The sequence below is a fragment of the Emydura macquarii genome, unplaced genomic scaffold (genome assembly GCF_026122565.2).
Source record: "Emydura macquarii macquarii isolate MOO-44397 ecotype Brisbane River unplaced genomic scaffold, CSIRO-AGI_Emac_v2 contig_2975, whole genome shotgun sequence".
NCBI classification, from domain to species: Eukaryota; Metazoa; Chordata; order Testudines; family Chelidae; genus Emydura; species Emydura macquarii.
In genome coordinates, this window is record NW_027133112.1 from 6,168,028 (window position 1) to 6,185,010 (window position 16,983).

The following is a 16,983-nucleotide window of genomic DNA, read 5'->3' on the forward strand; positions in this document are numbered from 1 at the left end:
GCGATCTTTATTGGTTTTAATGTACTTCATAAAGCTTCACAAAAACCAAAGTATTCGTCTTAGATCCAATGACTGAGGGCAGGGGGATGGGATTTAGGAGCACAACTAACTGATGTAAAGCTGTCTTGAGTGGCTCTTCACTCTGAGAGTTTTACAGTGACACTTAGTCAGAGAGGGGTGCTCACACAGGAAATAAGCCTATAAGTGTCATGTAAATATTTTTTTTCCTCCTTTCCACCTATTTCTACCCCCCATTAAGAGTGCTATTTCACCAGCCCTGCTATTAGTCCTGGAGCACTCTTGAAATAAGGAGTACACTTGGGCCAAGAAGCTGTGGATTATTTTGAGATGCACAATTTACACTAGGATTAAATTATTATTATTATTATTTTTTAAAAACACTTTAATTTGTGACTGAAGACCGAAGTAGTTTTCTCAGCTTCCTTTTTTAATAAAGTTGTTAGATTGAAATAAGCATCCACAATTTACCTCCACACAATAGATAGTAATATCTTTTTTTTGGTAAAGGCACTTTCTCACTGGATTAAAATTTCTTAACTGTACATGATCTGTTGACCAGATACTGTGCTGTCCCCAGATACTAGAGAGCCCAGAACATCTTGAGTGCTGGGAAATGGTACTTTTGTGCATCCAAGGAAACAAAATAGTAGGCAATTCTCTTGTGACTCCTAGCACATGATAACAGAACAGTTTTTCTGGCCTTTTTTCCAAGTGGCAAGGCATGGGTTGAGACTGGCTGCATCTATTAAGAGATTCCAGTAATTTATTCAGGCCTTCTATCTTTGTTTCTCACTCTTACACACTTGCACTTCAGTAGTCAATACCTTTTATAGCTTTAAGTTCATAAAATGAAACCAAATGCAGCCTAAAAAGTGGCTGAAAGCCATAAGATCCTAACTTGAACTGCGTGTCAGTGATTCAGGAAGGAAAGAGCTTTATAGTTGGTCAACAATTTAATTTAAATATAAATGGATAAACTAAATACCCTTTAATATGAGTGGAGAGATTGCACGAGATGTGTAAGGCATTAGAGAAGTGTAACTCTGTCTCCAAGCCTACAGAGCCTTTGTGATGAAACAACAAAAGTGACAGTTGAGATGGGGTGGTCTGTAAAATGGATACCAGTCCTCTAGGAACTGTATTGAAGCCAGCCAATTACTTGTTGACTTGTAGATCAAATGCTCTGATAATACCTTTAAGTCATTTACTGTTCTAATGTAAAACCAGTGCATTGCCAAGCCCTTGGAGCCAATTATTCCAAGGGTGGGAGGAGGGAAACAAGGGTTTTCACCTCTGTCTGTGACAGTAGAAGTGTTTCGAGGGAATGGTCATGCAAATTGACTAAAGGAGTCCAGTCTGGTGAGGTGTAGAGCTTCCTCACCTCACATTGCCATCAGAGTATTGGCTACTGTCTAAAAGGTATTCAGTGTGTCAGATTCTTTAAAGGGACACCACTTGAAAACAATATTTCCATCTGAAAATGTTACATCTACTTTTATCACACATAATATCTTTTTACTGTAACTGGAACATGACATATATATATATATATATCTGTTATTCAGTGCTGTCAAGTGCATAGTGTACAGTCAGTTTCTGTATTTTGTTCGTCCAGTTGCTACTGCTTGATTCAGGATGTGCTTTAGGACATCACTTCTGCACTGTTTTGGGGTTGCTCCATTTACATTCTCTACCCAGATCCAGAATGGGGCTTGGTTTGGACTTTTCAGTAGGGCAAAATAAATCTGGTATGGCTTATGGAACTGTCGTCTTTTATTCATTTGTTTTTCATATTATGAAATATACTTCAAACTTCAGTTGTAAGGCAGTGAAAAATATTACAAGTGAGAAGAAACTTGAGGCTATCACTGTTTGTTTCACTTTCACTCTCTTTCAGTACTTATTACTTCCGTTCTTTTCGTCTTTTGAGACTAATCTTGACAGGTGAATAACTGTATCCATTTTCATCTGGAAAATATAAAGGTATACTATATAAAGATAGGCTTGTTTGCAAAGTAATGTGTACATAAATAAATAGAACCACTAATTACAGGAAACAATCTAAAATGCGGTATCAAAATTAATCTGTTTGGGGTTTAATAATGGAAGCTTAAAGTAGCTAGAATTCAGCAATGGAGGCATCCTTTGGTCTTTTGCTGTGAAAAATGACCTTTAGACCACTTTTGCATTGATTTTGAAGGAAAGCATACAGGTAGCCTGAATTAAGAGGAAATGTCATCTAATGGTAGACGACAGAACAGTCTCTAGTGAGAACCTATACAAAAAATAAATGGTGAAAGACTTACCATGTGGTGATACTTTCACAGTGATGGGGCTGAGACCTGAAGAGAACCATCTGAAATGCTGACAGTGGATCTAACACACTGTTTAAAAAAAAAAAAAAAAAAAGGGGGGGGGGGAGGATGGGAGGCAAGAAGGTCAGGCAGGACTAGTGCTAGGATGGTCAAACATTTTATGCCTTAGGAAGTCTAAGGATGAATGGTAATTAGACAAATATGCTTTCATAGTGAGTTTGCAGTGGTGATGTAATTATGCATTTCAGTGCTATAGAAAGAAGCAGACTGAGTGTTTATGGGGAGGTCACAGTTGGGGGGCCCAGATGTCAACCTGTTCATACTAAATGGTATGGAAATTAGCATAGTAAAGATTTTAGTAAGAGAATGAACCAAGGAGGGAATATTCTGGGGGAGTTGAAAGCTGGTGCTGCACGCTAAACAGAAACAGAGTAGGACTCAGAGTTGACTCAGGAAATGCTGCAGGAAAAAACAGTTACATGTTGTCACTTCACAGATCAGTTGCATGGTAAACAAAACACCTATCATGTCTGGCACTGGAAGAAATTATGACTCTTAAAGCAATACTTGCCAGATGAGCTGTTGAGTCTCTAAGCACCATCTCAAAATCATGGCACATATAGCTCAATAGTTTCATTTTGCTTTATTATTTTGGGGAATGTTGACAAGATTGAGGAATCACCGAAGTGATACAAGCCCAAGTATTCACTTTTTACCCCATATACTCCTTTTACTCTAAAAGCACTGACCTCCCCCTTCCATCAGACGCCCTTTTTAAATAGATGTGATCAATACCAAAATGAAACTAAAGATCTCTTTAAATACTTAAGTTCTCCCATTTCTTGGGAAAGGACTGGAGGAAGGGGTAATAAGAATACCAAGATCTTTTGATTTTTCTCCCCTCCTCCCTGCCCCTCAAATCTGAAAGACACAACAATTGCAGGATGGGAGAAAGGGGAGATGAAGGTTTTTAAACATCATTTAACAGGATAAATATGTTTATGTAAGGAAAATTGTAACCAGAAAATAAACCAAACATTTGTCTAGAAAGTGGCTAAAAACATCGGACAGCTAGATTACCATTAATTGAAGTCCATCTTTGTGTTGCTGGTATAAACCATAAACTTGTTGGTAACTTAGGCTATAATTTCTGGTTGTGTACAAATATTTTGGAAGAAGCATGCAATAATTACACACAGGTCACTGCAGTGCCACAGGATATTAGTCTAAAGTATCTTGTATGAGTCAGTGAAGTTTTCAACTGTGAAAATAGGGCAAACGTCTTGCATCCCTCTCTATACAGCCAAGGCAAACTTCCAAATAGCAGTTTGATGTACCAAACTTATTTACTCTTTTCTAGTGAACTCATGAACTCATGGAAACAGACTTTTTAGCTGTCATTAGGTTCATAATCTATCTTCCCAGAAAGGTTTATATTGTCACTGTTTTGAAGTCAGGGACATGAGTTTCTGTAGGACCAGCCATAAATTATCAACTTTTCATATGTGTACCTAGCTAATTTTTCACCTAAAAGTTGTCATTGCATAGGCAGAGGCTGCATTTGAGCACACCAACAGTGATGTTACTTAACTAAAATACCAAGTGTTTGCAGCAGGTTGAGTTCGCTTTTATTTCAAGCTTTGCCTTTGGCCTCAATCCTGCATTGGCTTCATGTAGGCAGCTGCTTGTGCCCTTGCCAGACCACATTAACCTCTGAGGTCCCCAAGGCCCAGTTGCAGAGTATGGGCCTACGGTGGTGGTTCTACCTAAAATCTCTTGGCTTTCCAGTACTTCTTATGTTTTGGTCTTTGCTGCAACCTTGCAAATGTCTAAATAAACAAATAAATAAAAGTGCACAATGTCAGACTCTCTTAAGTAAATAAATCAGTGGACATGCATTAGTTTGTTTACCTCTGGGTTGCTTGTGCCTTTTATTTCTTTTTCAGGTAGTATCAATGATTATATGGAAAGGATTAGGGAGGTCGGACCTTCCCTGGGGGACTATATGGTCAAGGTGGTTTTAAAAAAAAAAAAAAGTAGGTCTCACCTTTAGTTGTGTCCCTTTTTACTTGGTGAGAGCCGACATTATAAAGAAATGATAGCTTCCCAGTGTTTAATTGGTTTGGTGAGTTTGGTGTACAACTGTTAGTTTATAGGAAGTCACTCATAAGGACAGCCATATTGGGTCAGACAAATAAATGAGCCATCTATCCCAGTAGCCTGTCTGATGACAATGGCCAGTGTCAAATGCTTCAGGGGAAATGAACAGAACAGGGCAATTATCAAGTGATCCATTTCCTGTCATCCAGTCCCAGCTTCTGGCAGTCAGAGGTTTAGGGACACCCAGAGCATAGAGTTGCATCCCTGACTATCTTGGCTAATAGCCATTGATGGACCTAGCCTGCATGAACATATTTAATTATTTTTTTAACCCTGTTTATAGTTTTGGCCTTCACAATTTCCCCTGGCATCAAGTTCCACAGGTTGGCTGTGCATTATGTGAAGTAGTACTTCCTTTTGTTTGTGTTAAACTTGCTGTCTGTTGATTTCATTGGGTGACCCTGGTTCTTGTATTATGTGAGGGGATAAATAACACTTCCCTGTTCACGTTCTTCATACCATTCATGATTTTATAGGCCTCTGTCATATCCCCCTAAGTACCCTCTTTTCCAAGCTGAAAAGTCCCAGTCTTTTTCATCTTTCTTCATAATCAGCGCCCGGTAGTATTAGCCACAGAATCTGACCAGCACTGCCATCAGGTGTGCGTGTTGTCTACTTGGAGCTCTGACTCTTGTGTCAGGGACCAGTTCAAAATTAAGGAGGGGCAAAGATGACTTAAACCTTTTGTGTCCCTCTACCAGCTATTGTACCGAGAGGTTTACAGCAGAGAATTGAGGCCTTTATCTTTCCTGTAGTGTCACTTTTCAGAAAGTCATTCAGAAAGCCAATCACAAAGTTCTGCAAATATTCATTAAATATTTCCTATATACAAATTCACCAAAAAAACCCAAACAAAAACAAAAAACCAAAAAAAGATGCCTTAGGACACCAGGCTGGTCTTACTCTAGGGAGCACTTTGGCTGTCTGTTCCGAAGCGAGACTTCTGTAGTGGCGGACGGATGGTGTGTGCGCTCTGGAGTGCTGCTTAATAACCAGTGTCAGTGGTACTGGGAGATGGCTGCCCTGGCAAAGTGGGAAAAACCATAGATATATGAATGTTTTAACAGGCATCATAATAGTTCTTTAACTCCTTTACAAATGTCTTGAAGTGAGACAGTAGATGCCACAAGTGCCCTGTGCAAATATTGAACGTTACTATAGTATTCACTATAGTGCAAATATATATTAGCTTGCATACACATGCACTATAGATTTTTATATTCGTGCACCTTGCCGATGTGTGTCCTTATATTTATAACTCATGTTATAAATGGAAATAGTGCAGTAATGTTAACTGGGCTAAAAATAAATTTAGCAAATCTATGCTGTACATGTGTTGGAGTTGAAGGACTTATGAGAGAGGTAATATCTGAGAAATATGAGATTACGTTCTTTGAGATGGCCAGAGGCAGTTTTTGAAGTAGATAAATCATGCTAATGGATAATAGTTACATGATACTATAATACTGAGGCAAAATGTTACAGTGATTATAATTAGATTATAAAACAAAAAATGCTCAAATTAATTTAAGTGACCGTAACTTTGTACAGAAAGCTGCTAGGACTGATCCACTAAACCCAGCATGCATTCAGTGTGCTCATTTTAAAACTGTGAAAGCAGTAGTTGCCTAAATATTAAGACTGACGGTGCCCCTTCTTTTAAAAAACAAAAATTCAACAGTACTTGTATGGCTAACATTGCCTTAATTTAAAACTTAAAATCTTTTCTCATCCAATATTGGGTGAGAAACTGCAAAAATGGGAATTATCTTGCTGCTTTTACTTCCTGGTTCACTGGGCACTAAGATTACATGCTTATGAATTGCACCAAAAGCCAACATGTTCTATGTTCTCTGTCTACTCCATCCCCTAAATAGACTGCAGCTTTAGTAGGAATTTAATAAACCTCATTCAGCTGAAGGACACAACTGAACTACTCAAGTCACGGTGGGACAAGTACTAATCTTATAGCATCATAGAAGTTGTAGGACTGCAGGGTACCTCACTAGGTCATTTAGTCCAGTCCCCTGCACTTATGTAATAGCTAGACGAACGGTTTTCAAACTTTTTGAGCTGAGCCACCCCTTTGAGTTACAATTTTTGGTTGCGCCCCCTCAACCAAGACAAAAAAAAGTGAGTCGGACTGGAGTGCTCCTTCCCTGAGCCCTGCTGCACTGGGCTGAAGCCTGAGTTGCCTGGCATTGCTATTCACCCTTCCCTCCCACCCCCAACGTTCCTCTGCATCACCCTAAGGGGGCACATGCTCCCCAGTTTGAAAACCTCTGAACTAGACCCTTCCTGACAGATGTTTGGAGGTTTTTAAGAACAGGTTAGATAGTGACAAAGATTCCACAACCTTCCTCGCCAATTTGTTCCAGGTCTTAACTACCCTGACAGTTAGGAAGTTTTTCTCCCTTGTTGGAATTTAAGCCCATAGCTTCTTGTCCTGTCCTCAGAGGCTACGGAGAACAATTTTTCACCCTCTTCCTTGTAACAACCTTTTATGTACTGGAAACTGTTTTATGTCCTCCCCTCCAGTGTTCTTTAGGCGAAGAGCAGGTCTACATTGGAAGTGCTACATTGGCACAGCTAAACAGCCTCTGGTGAAGACTCTTTATGCCGATGGAAGAGCACTGTCCATTGGCATAAATATTCCATGTCTGCAAAACATATGCAGTGTGCACAGCGCTTGGGTCTCTGTAACTTTCGTCGCTATGGGGGGAGGGGTGGGGGTCCTTTTTCACACCCTGAGCGATGTAAGTTAGACCGACTTAAGTGGTAGTGTAGACCTTCCCTAAACAAACCCATTTTTTTCAGTCTTTCCCCATAGGTCTTGTTTTCTAGATTTTTAATCATTTTTGTTGAACTCCTCTGGACTTTCTCCAGTTTGTCCACATCTTTCATGAAATGTGGCATCCAGAACTGCATATAGTACTCCAGTTGAGGCCTTATCAGCGCAGAATAGAATGGAAGAATTAGTTCACGTCTTGTTTACAACACTCCTGCTGATACATCCAAGAATAATAATCACCTTTTTAAAAAACACTGTTACATTCTTGATTCATAATGAGCTTGTGATCCACTATGACCCCCAGCTCTCTTTCTGCAATACTCCTTCCCAGGCGCTCATTTCCTATTTTGTATGTGTGTAGTTGATTGTTCCTTCCTCAGTGGGGTACTTTGCATTTGTCCTCATTGAATTTCATTCTATTTACTTTGGACCATTTCTTCAGTTTGTCCAGATCATTTTGCATTTTAATGCTATCCCCCAAAGCATTTGCAATGCCTCTCAGCTTGGTATCATAAGCCAACTTTATAAGAATGCTCTCTCTGCCATCTTCTGCTCTCTTGATTTATAGTTTCCTTATAACTCTGTTGGACTTGTTTTGTATTACAGATTCTTAGCTAGTTTAGAGCTATGGAATTATTGGTCTGTAAAGATTGTTCTGTTAACATTAATCCCTTCAATCTGGGCTTCAGGATGGCAGTAATATGTATAGAGGCAAGCCTCGAGACCAGTTAAACCTGAACTTGTTAAAAGGAAGGGCATCCTGCATACATAAAGGGCACTTGCGCAGTGATTCTGTATCAACATTAGGCATGCTTTCTGTCTCCAACTGTGGACCATGCTACTAGCAGTATTACCATGGGCCTGTTTCCACTGATGTGTTGGCTCTGTGGGAGGGTCAGATGCATCCTGGCATCATGAGGAGAGGGGATCTAAACTCTACTAAACTGTTGAATTTTTAAAGGGTTTTTTAGCTTTCATACAGCTGCAAGTTTAAAAAAAAAAAAAAAATGGAAAACCAAAAGTGTGCGCAAGTAAAGTGTTACCTCAGCAACTCCTGAGTGATAGTTGAGATCTCCTCCGTTACAGCATATGGGCTCTGTTTGTTTGGGAATTGTTTGGGAATTGCTCTATATATCGAAAAAGGGACACAAGTTCCCCTTCTGTACGTACCTAACCTCTCCCATCATGCACTTAACCTTGAATAAATTTGTTTCACTGAGGTAACAGGCAAGTTATCTTGTGACCACTCTGTATAGTTCACCCCTGTATTCTCTTCGTGAACTATTTGGATTGACTTTTACAAAATAAATATATTTCGAGCCAAAATTTGACGTAGTGCTTCTGTGAGCATGTCTCATGCTGGCAAAGTATAAAAAGCAACTCTTGGAGTATCTGTTAGTAATTTACTCTTCATTCTGTTACTGGTCAAGTTTTTTTTTTTCCCCCCCAATGACTCCTGAACCAAAGAAAGTAAGATTGCTATGGCAATACTTCCAGCACAAATAAATACTCTCAAGTATTTGTGACACTTCCTTTTCCACAAATCTCTAATGAGCTGAAGGCTAACTCCAACGTATGTTGGCAGATTGCAGATAAAAGGTTTAGCCCCAATTTAAGGAAAACGCTTAAATGCATGCTTAATTCACATTGAAGTCGGTGGGAGTTAAGAACGTGGTTATGGTTAAGCACAAGCACGTGCACAAGTGCTGTGCTGAAGTCTGAGCCAAAAGCAAGGCTTTTGAGGCTTATAATCAAATATTCTCAAATGTTTCTTGCAGTATTCATCCAAATGTGGTGATTTTCCAAATAACAAAAGTGAGTTAGAGGAAGTGACTTGTGACATGTGGAGACTGCCTCTTTTCCTTTTCACCCCCTCCACAGACTCTTATGGACAATGAATTGAGATCTGATGTTCCTGGAATACCATGATTCTAGTCACTAAGCAAATAAACTCTTGGTAATATCAAAGAAAAATATTATTTCAGAGCTAGATGCTCTTTTGTTGATTGGTTTGTTAGGGCTGAACCTTGAACATTTTTCTTTAACAAATTGAATCTGACACGGCAAAGCCATACAGCTTGTCCTAATGGTTTGTGGCTCAGCATTGACTCTTGCATTATGCCATTGTCTGTCAAAAGGACGCCCTCAAATAGTCCGAGCCAAGTATTGTCTTTAAATTTTGTAGTGTGCTGGAAAATGTTACTTCTGAAACTTTGAAGCTATAGTAGGTCACAAACTTAACAGAGCTCTGAACATGTGATATTACATGACTGTCACCTTCAACAAGATATTAGAATTGTAGTAATTCTTACAAAAGCATGTAATAAACAATTTAGGTATTCTTTGATTACTGATTATTTCCGAATCTGAATGGAAGATGGAGATTATTATAATACCATGTCAAATGTGTAGTGATAAATTCACAGTAGTCAAATGTACCCATACAAAAATTCTGAAGTTTCTTTTGGATGTACATAAAATCTCTACATGCAGATTTTACTCTAGTATTGAATTTTAGCAGTGGCATTCAAGAAATGTGGGAAACAAATGAATCAAAACATCACATGGTAAAAAAAATGTAATAGGTTGTAGTAATAAGAATTATAAAGATATCCTTGGGTTGGATGGAAAAATCAGTCAAGTACAGTGGACATATTGTGCTACACAGGCTGCCTTACTCCAGGGATATAGAAACTACTTCACTCTATAAACCACTTAGTGAGAAACAGATCCTCTTGTGTGTCACCTCCCTCTTCCTTTATCCCAGTTCCCAAATCGCATAATGCTGTGAATTACGAGGAAGTTGCCCACAGAACACTGCTGATCCAGGCACCTTAGCTAAAGGACATCTGTTCTGTGGATGGAACTGTTGGAGACACTCCGAAATGGTATCTGCTACAGAAGCCATTTCCCACCCACTCAGACTATGGGTATGTGTACACTAAGATTGGAGGTGTGATTGCAGCTTGGGCATGCTTAATTTAGCTAGCTTGGTTAAAAATAGCAGTGACGATGTGGTGGTACAGGCTGTACAAGCTCGCCCAGAACTGGAGGTACATACTTGTATTTCTAGCCTGTGCTGCCATTTCTTCACTACTGTTTTTAGCTAGCTAGCTAGCTTCATTAAAGCTAGTGTGGGTATGTCTACACAAGCCACAAATCATACAGATGTGAAGTAGGTGGTGGTAATAATGAAATGTAGTGTCATTGGCGAAGTGGTGCTATAACAGAACCTCCAGCAGACTGCTAGCATAGTCTGCTTTATTAAATTGCAGCCCTACTTAAGTAGTTTTTAAACTAGAAATTAAGTATGGCTCTGAACTTTGGTTAACTGTAAATATCTTTGAAATAGGGAATGAGCAAATCCATCTTAACTTTTTTTTTTAATGTGTGGTGTGTAATCTGGAACTGAATTGGTGTTGGTGCATGATGAGTACAGAGAGCTGGCATCCTGTTAAGTACACATAAACTAATAAAGCTGTCTGCCTCCTGGGAAGCCTGATTCTTGCATCAATGACCTAGAAAAATGTGGAAGTAATGGTTCATAGCATACATACTGCTGAAAACATAGGACATTTTTTCCATCCTGGGTAGGTTTTGACTGCCCCTCTTTTTCCCCTAGGTCACAAGCACTGTAGTTCTCTTGGGGTGCTACAGGTCAGTCTTTTTCCATTTACAGTGAGTAAAATTGTGAGTTGGTGGAGGGAAAAGGGGTTTTAAGATAAATGTACAGGAAGTGCTCTCTCATTGTCTAAGCAAACCATCTAAAGCAAAAGGAACTCTGAGCGCAACAGTAAATATGAATAGGAGGTTATTGAGTAATGGCTAAGTAACTAGTCCCTCATTTACTGGTCTAAGCAGCTGTCATTTACAGTTACTGCTTCCTGGTTCAGACCAAGAATCAGTTGCTGCTTCTAGAGTGAAACTGTTGGTTTTTGTTTCCCACATACTGCTTGTTAAAGCCCTTTTCTCTTTGTATATAGAATTCAGAGTTATCTGCTGATCCCTCTCTAGCATTAGGTTAGCATCACATTAGGTTCCTTCCCTTCCCATTTAAGAATGGCAAAAACCAAAAAGAGTTACAAAGTGAGAAATTAGATGAGTTTTATGCTTATTTGTAATGTTAATTACAGACCGGAATGAAAGTGCATAGAAATCTTACAGAAGGAACCCTAGTTATTGGAGTTTAATTTCCTGTGTCACTTCGTGTTATAACATGAAGATTTCACTGGTCCTTATCTAAAACAACATAAAAGTATTGCCAGTAGACTTGGCCTCAAGTCTCCCCAGAGTGGATTTTCATGTGTCTATTCCGGTTAGTTATGGAGCCCCCCCAAAAAATACTCCCTTCTTGAGTGAGGTAGTATCAGGGAGGAGATACTATCCCAGTTTAAGACTCCACCATCCCTGCTTTTCCCACATATTCCTTTCCTCACCCATTAAGTTGAGGCAAAACTTACACTTCCATGGCTTATGCTTGAGCTCTTGGCAAATCGGTCAGTCAAAGGATTGACTTGAAATCTAGTACATGTCAAAATGAGTCAATATCAGGTTTTGCTCCTGCCCTGGAATAGTCTCTCCCCATCTTAGTGGCATTACATGATTTTCCTTTTTTTAAATATATTTATAGCATAAGACTCATCTCAAAATGACTACAGCCCACTGATTGGCTTCCCCATGAGTAGGTGCAGCTTCTACCTATTGTATATTTAATTATATCTATGCTACAACTGTGTGTAGCCACTGAATCTACATATGTAAAGTTCTAGACAACGATACTTAGATTAGCGCCGATGTCCAAATAGTATTGATGACCCTACAAATGAACTGTTGATTTTCATCTGAACAAAGCAGTTCAGATGAAATATAAGTCTAATGTGACTGCAGAACTTGGAATCTTTATTTAAATACTAAGCCAACATTTGTATAGCTGGTTATGCCAATAATGTCACTAAATTGAATGAATGCCTCAGCAGCAACGTTCTGGGAAAATCGCTGAAATGAATTCAATGTCATAGCTCCGACTACTTTTGTTTAGTTCTGTTCTAATGGAGACGGTCTGATCCTGGTAGAAAAACACTTCTGTTACTTATGTACTGAGCTTTTTTCCATCCACACAATCCTTAGACAAGACCAATTTTTCTCTCTAGTGACTTGAGCCCATTTTGGGGGATGTGAAGCAATCTCTTGATGGTTTAAGGGTATATCTACACTGCAAATTAAGCCTAGGATTCAAACTCAGGATCAAGCCCAACTCCCCTTCCACCTACAAAAAAGCCCACTAACCCAGCGCTCAGATCGAGGGTCCCAGAACCTGTGACAGGTCCTGAGCCTCAGTCTGGCCAGGACCCAGAATTCAAGTCCTGTTGCTTTGTAGTGCAGATGCAGAGTCACTGGACTCGTGCTCTGGAGGTACACCAAATGTATCCCACAATCCCATGGGCTGACTTTTTGTCCTCTGGACAGTCAAGTGTGGTGGACAGGCACTACACTGCATCATGAACACAGGGCTAGAGTGGTCACATTTTGGGAAGGTGATAGGAAGCCCGGGATGTGGATGGTTGGACTCTGATCTGTACAGTACAGATGCTAGAACCCCGTTTGTTACCCAGAGTTCATCAATTCCTAACCTGAGGTTACAAATGAGTCTAGATGCTCAAGCCATAGGTTAACAAACTTGGGGTGTGCTGACTCAAGTTATGCTAACCCTGGGCATATGTTGCTTGCTCTTAGTGGTATTCCACAAGATTCTGTATTTTGCTAAAGTTGGGATTTAAAAAATGCATGAAAGCTCTCTGTAAAGTATGTGTTTACTTTTTTCATTTTAATAGCGATACATCACCATAATTACTATAAAAGACTTTCAACTTGATTGGTATGTCAGAAGTATCTTGGAGAATGCATGTGTGGCCTAATTTGCATCATCTATGGTGCAGAACTAGATTTAATGCTGCTGTTGGACTACCACTTCAGATGAGAGTATTCAGAATTAAATAGTTCTGATTAAATTTTAAAATTACAAATCAAATGTTGCACAGTTTGAATATAGTGGTGGTCTCTGCCCACCTCAGAGACAGATAGCAGGAGCAGCCATGATCATCACTTTGTCAGCTGCATGACAACATTCTTACTCTTACTAGTCAGTGATATCACAGCTGTTCTGTAACTGGATAACATGTCAACAGAATATACTCACCAGGCCCCTGGATAGGCCCACTGTCCTTAGATCTAGGGTTGTGAGAAACTCAGTCTGGCATCGTTAGCTTTGCTAGGAGGTTACTGGGGACTCTGATGGTGATAATCTTCCCTATTCTCTGACTTAAGATGGGGACTGTTGGTGTCAACAATCAGCTGGGCCTCAATGCAAGGGTATGTCTCCACTGGGAAGAGGGGAAATATGCATCAGTACGTATCCTAGACTGCGTCAGCTGATTTTGGGTTCATGCTACAGGGCTGAAAAAGCATGTAGATGTTCCCGCTAAGTATGGAGCCTGGGCTCTGAAACCCAACAAGGAGGGACCATCTTAGAGCCAAGGCTCCAGCCCACACAGGAACATCTATGCTGCTGTTTTTAGCCTCATATTACAAGCCCCATGAGCCTGAATCAGTCGACCCAGGCTCTGAGATTTGCTGCTGTGGGTTTTATTTTTTTCAGTGTAGATATACGCCACATCAAAGTTCTTGTCAGAACTGACAAGAAATCTGCTTTAAACACCTTAAAGTGTCAGGCCTTTGCTATCGGTGTCATTGGAGGTAGCCCTGGTGATCCCCAGTCTATTTCTTAGTCTTCACAGATTTCTTCACACAGTTGCTTGCTGCATTTTAAAAACTACTTTATCAATAGTTCCTTCATGGAACCATCATTGCAAACAGCCCCACAACCTGCAAAAATTGTCTTTTCCTTTTTTCCTTGTGTTGAATTAAACATTTGATTTGGTGTTTCACCTCTAAGTGAGGTAAGCTGGTGCCTCTTGTTTAGTTATAAAATGTTGTAAACAATATATTAGCTAGTCCCTTTACTCGTCCCATTTTTAAAAATTGACTATTTTCATGAACTTCAGTCCTGAACAAGATTGAAGGGACACCTTTTTAAACACAATAAAAGGGAGGAAGGGAGATGCAGTATCATGGGTTCATCTTCTACAGGATCCCCATGTTAAGAAACCAGTGCTAACTTATGCAGGCTTTTTAATTGTTTAGATTAATACTGATTTATGATAGTTGGTAGGAATGGAGCAAAAATCTGTCTAAAATAGTCCTTTAAAAACTGTTCAAGACTTTGATTCATCTGACATGGCATTTGGCCCATTCAGAGGTGCCAGACTTTTCCAATTAAGAATGAATCTGGACTAACTTCCAAGCCCATCAATCCTCTGTCACCCTCCACCCATCCTTCCTTCCAACCTCATAGCTTGTAAAAAGTGCATTTAGTTGCTTTAAAATGGCAGAAATAAGAATTTGTTTAGCTACAGAGCTTTTGGCATCTACAAAACTACTGGATTGGTTTTCTCTCCTACAAAGGGCTTATATGTAAAATGGAACTTTCTTTTAAATGCACCGTGATAGTAGTTATCCAGAATCAGAGTGCTCTCCTGTAAATCTGCTAACCTTTTTAACATCAAATGTCACATCACTTTAGCTCTGAAATTGTAGATCCATTTTGTGGGGTGGGATTTAAATTTTCATAAAACAGTAATTGTTACACACAACTGCATAATCCCTTTTGAGAATCAATCCTGCAGCCTTTACAAAGTCTTCTGGGGTGTTATCAGAGTTCTCCTATAATGATAAAATACTCAGCCATTGCTCAGTGAGGATATTGAACTGAACAATACTTGGAGTATGTAGACCAAGAATCATTAAAATGGTAGTCCAAAAATACAGAAATGACATGCCTCTGAATTTAACTCTCCTATGTTGTGAAGAGCCATCCTGAACTTGAACATCTCCTCTGCCCCAAAAAACCCCACACAACAAATTAGTTTTGGTGATATGTGGGTTAAATAGGCCCAAATTGTTTTTTAGGGTCACAGTTGACATTCCATTTTAAGTATTGATCATGGCTCTAATGTATGTGGGCGAGGGGACAGAATTAATCATCTCAAGGTGACTGTAATGTGAAGCTTACTGATAATTTGTCTAGTTTAGTGTTGAAACTAGGGGGGAAAAGCTCTTTGTAGGGGAGAAATAAACTATGGAGCTTGATGCTGAATTCAGTCTTTTATGTCTGTGAGAGTGACTGTATCCTGTGATGGCTCTTTAAAAGGATGAGGCTTTTTTCAATTAGTCTTTAAAACGCAACTTTCATAGTATAGTCTGTAATAAGATGGCACTTCCCCTCTTTGATAAGATTTTAAAAGTGGAATTAATAGAGCGTATAGGCTGGCAAAGCTTCAGTACAAGCAAGTACAGTAACAAAACTCGGGTTGTTTTTTTTGTGCAGTCACATGAGTTGAAAGAAGAACCTGAAGTACTCTGGCAATCAAACCGCAAAACCAATTACAGACCTTAAATTTCATTGCGGTCTTATCAATTTCTTCCTTGTTGTATATATGAGCAACAGTTGAACTGAAAAGGGTTTCAGTACTGTCTGGTTTTGTTAATACTCTGCAGTTAGCAACATTTTTGACCCTTAACACACACAATCTTGTTCCCTAGTGGGGGGGAAGGAGAGGAAGTAGCAAATCCCATGAAACTCTTCTTTTGTTTTGTTGCAACAAAACAATAAAACTAAACTAATCTACAGCAGCAATTTTTATTATCCTAAATCAGCATAAAAGAGCATTCTTTTTGAGAGCTGGAAAAGACTCCAAAGTTATTTCTGTACAAGGCATTGTGTCTCTGGAAAAAACAAGCATTGATAAATTAGGATTTGGTATGTTTTCAGAAATCCAAATAACGCTGTATTGGTTTGAATAAGCTGAGCAGTTTTTGAAAAGAACAATGGTTAACGATGGATTTTTAATTTAATATAGGTGTCTAATTACAAAATAAATTAACTTTGAGGATGCACTATGTAACACTGGTTATTTTTAATTTAAATAATTCAGGTAATTTAAGTGATGCAGGCTGTACCTAACTGAAGAAATAGAAGTGGAGTGGTTGAGCAGAAAATGGTTTCATAATGCAAGTGTAAAAATGGATAGTCAAAATGACTGCAAACTTCTGTGCCATGAATGGAAAAGGGGTAATGATATAACTCAAACCCAACATATCTTAGTGGGTTACTGACGTACATATTAAGTGATTGTCAAATAAAACTTTATTCAAAAATATATCTAAGAACATTGCATCTTGCCTAGAAGGGAAAGTAAGTTTTTTATGTTTTTTAAAAAAAAAAAAAAAAGACTGGATATTAAACTGAGATGCACAAATTCACAAAACATAGGTCAAAATATTGTAATAAATTGTTCATACACCCTTAAAGCATAATCCTTTTAAAATTGGCTTCATATAGCTGGGTTGATTAATGCATGTTTAAAATATGTGTATTTTTTGGATGGGAATGGAGTTCAGCCACTGGTAGATATGGAAACATCAAAATAAAAGAAAAAAATCCTGAAATGCGAGTATTGTCCTACCTTCCAACAGTCATCCATGAGAAAGGTAAGCTCATGAAAGGAATAGAAAATTCTGCATCGGTGCTTTCTTTTCAATTTTGACTCCTCGGTGGTTCAGTTTCAGATACGGATTTGG

At 39.0% G+C, this 16,983-nt stretch overlaps 1 protein-coding gene across 3 annotated transcripts in view; it reads left to right on the forward strand.

Moving 5' to 3' along the window:
* GRB10 (growth factor receptor bound protein 10) overlaps window positions 1-16,983 on the forward strand; it is a 205,171-nt gene that overhangs the window by 130,444 nt on the left and 57,744 nt on the right. The gene's annotated exons all lie outside the window — the stretch shown is intronic.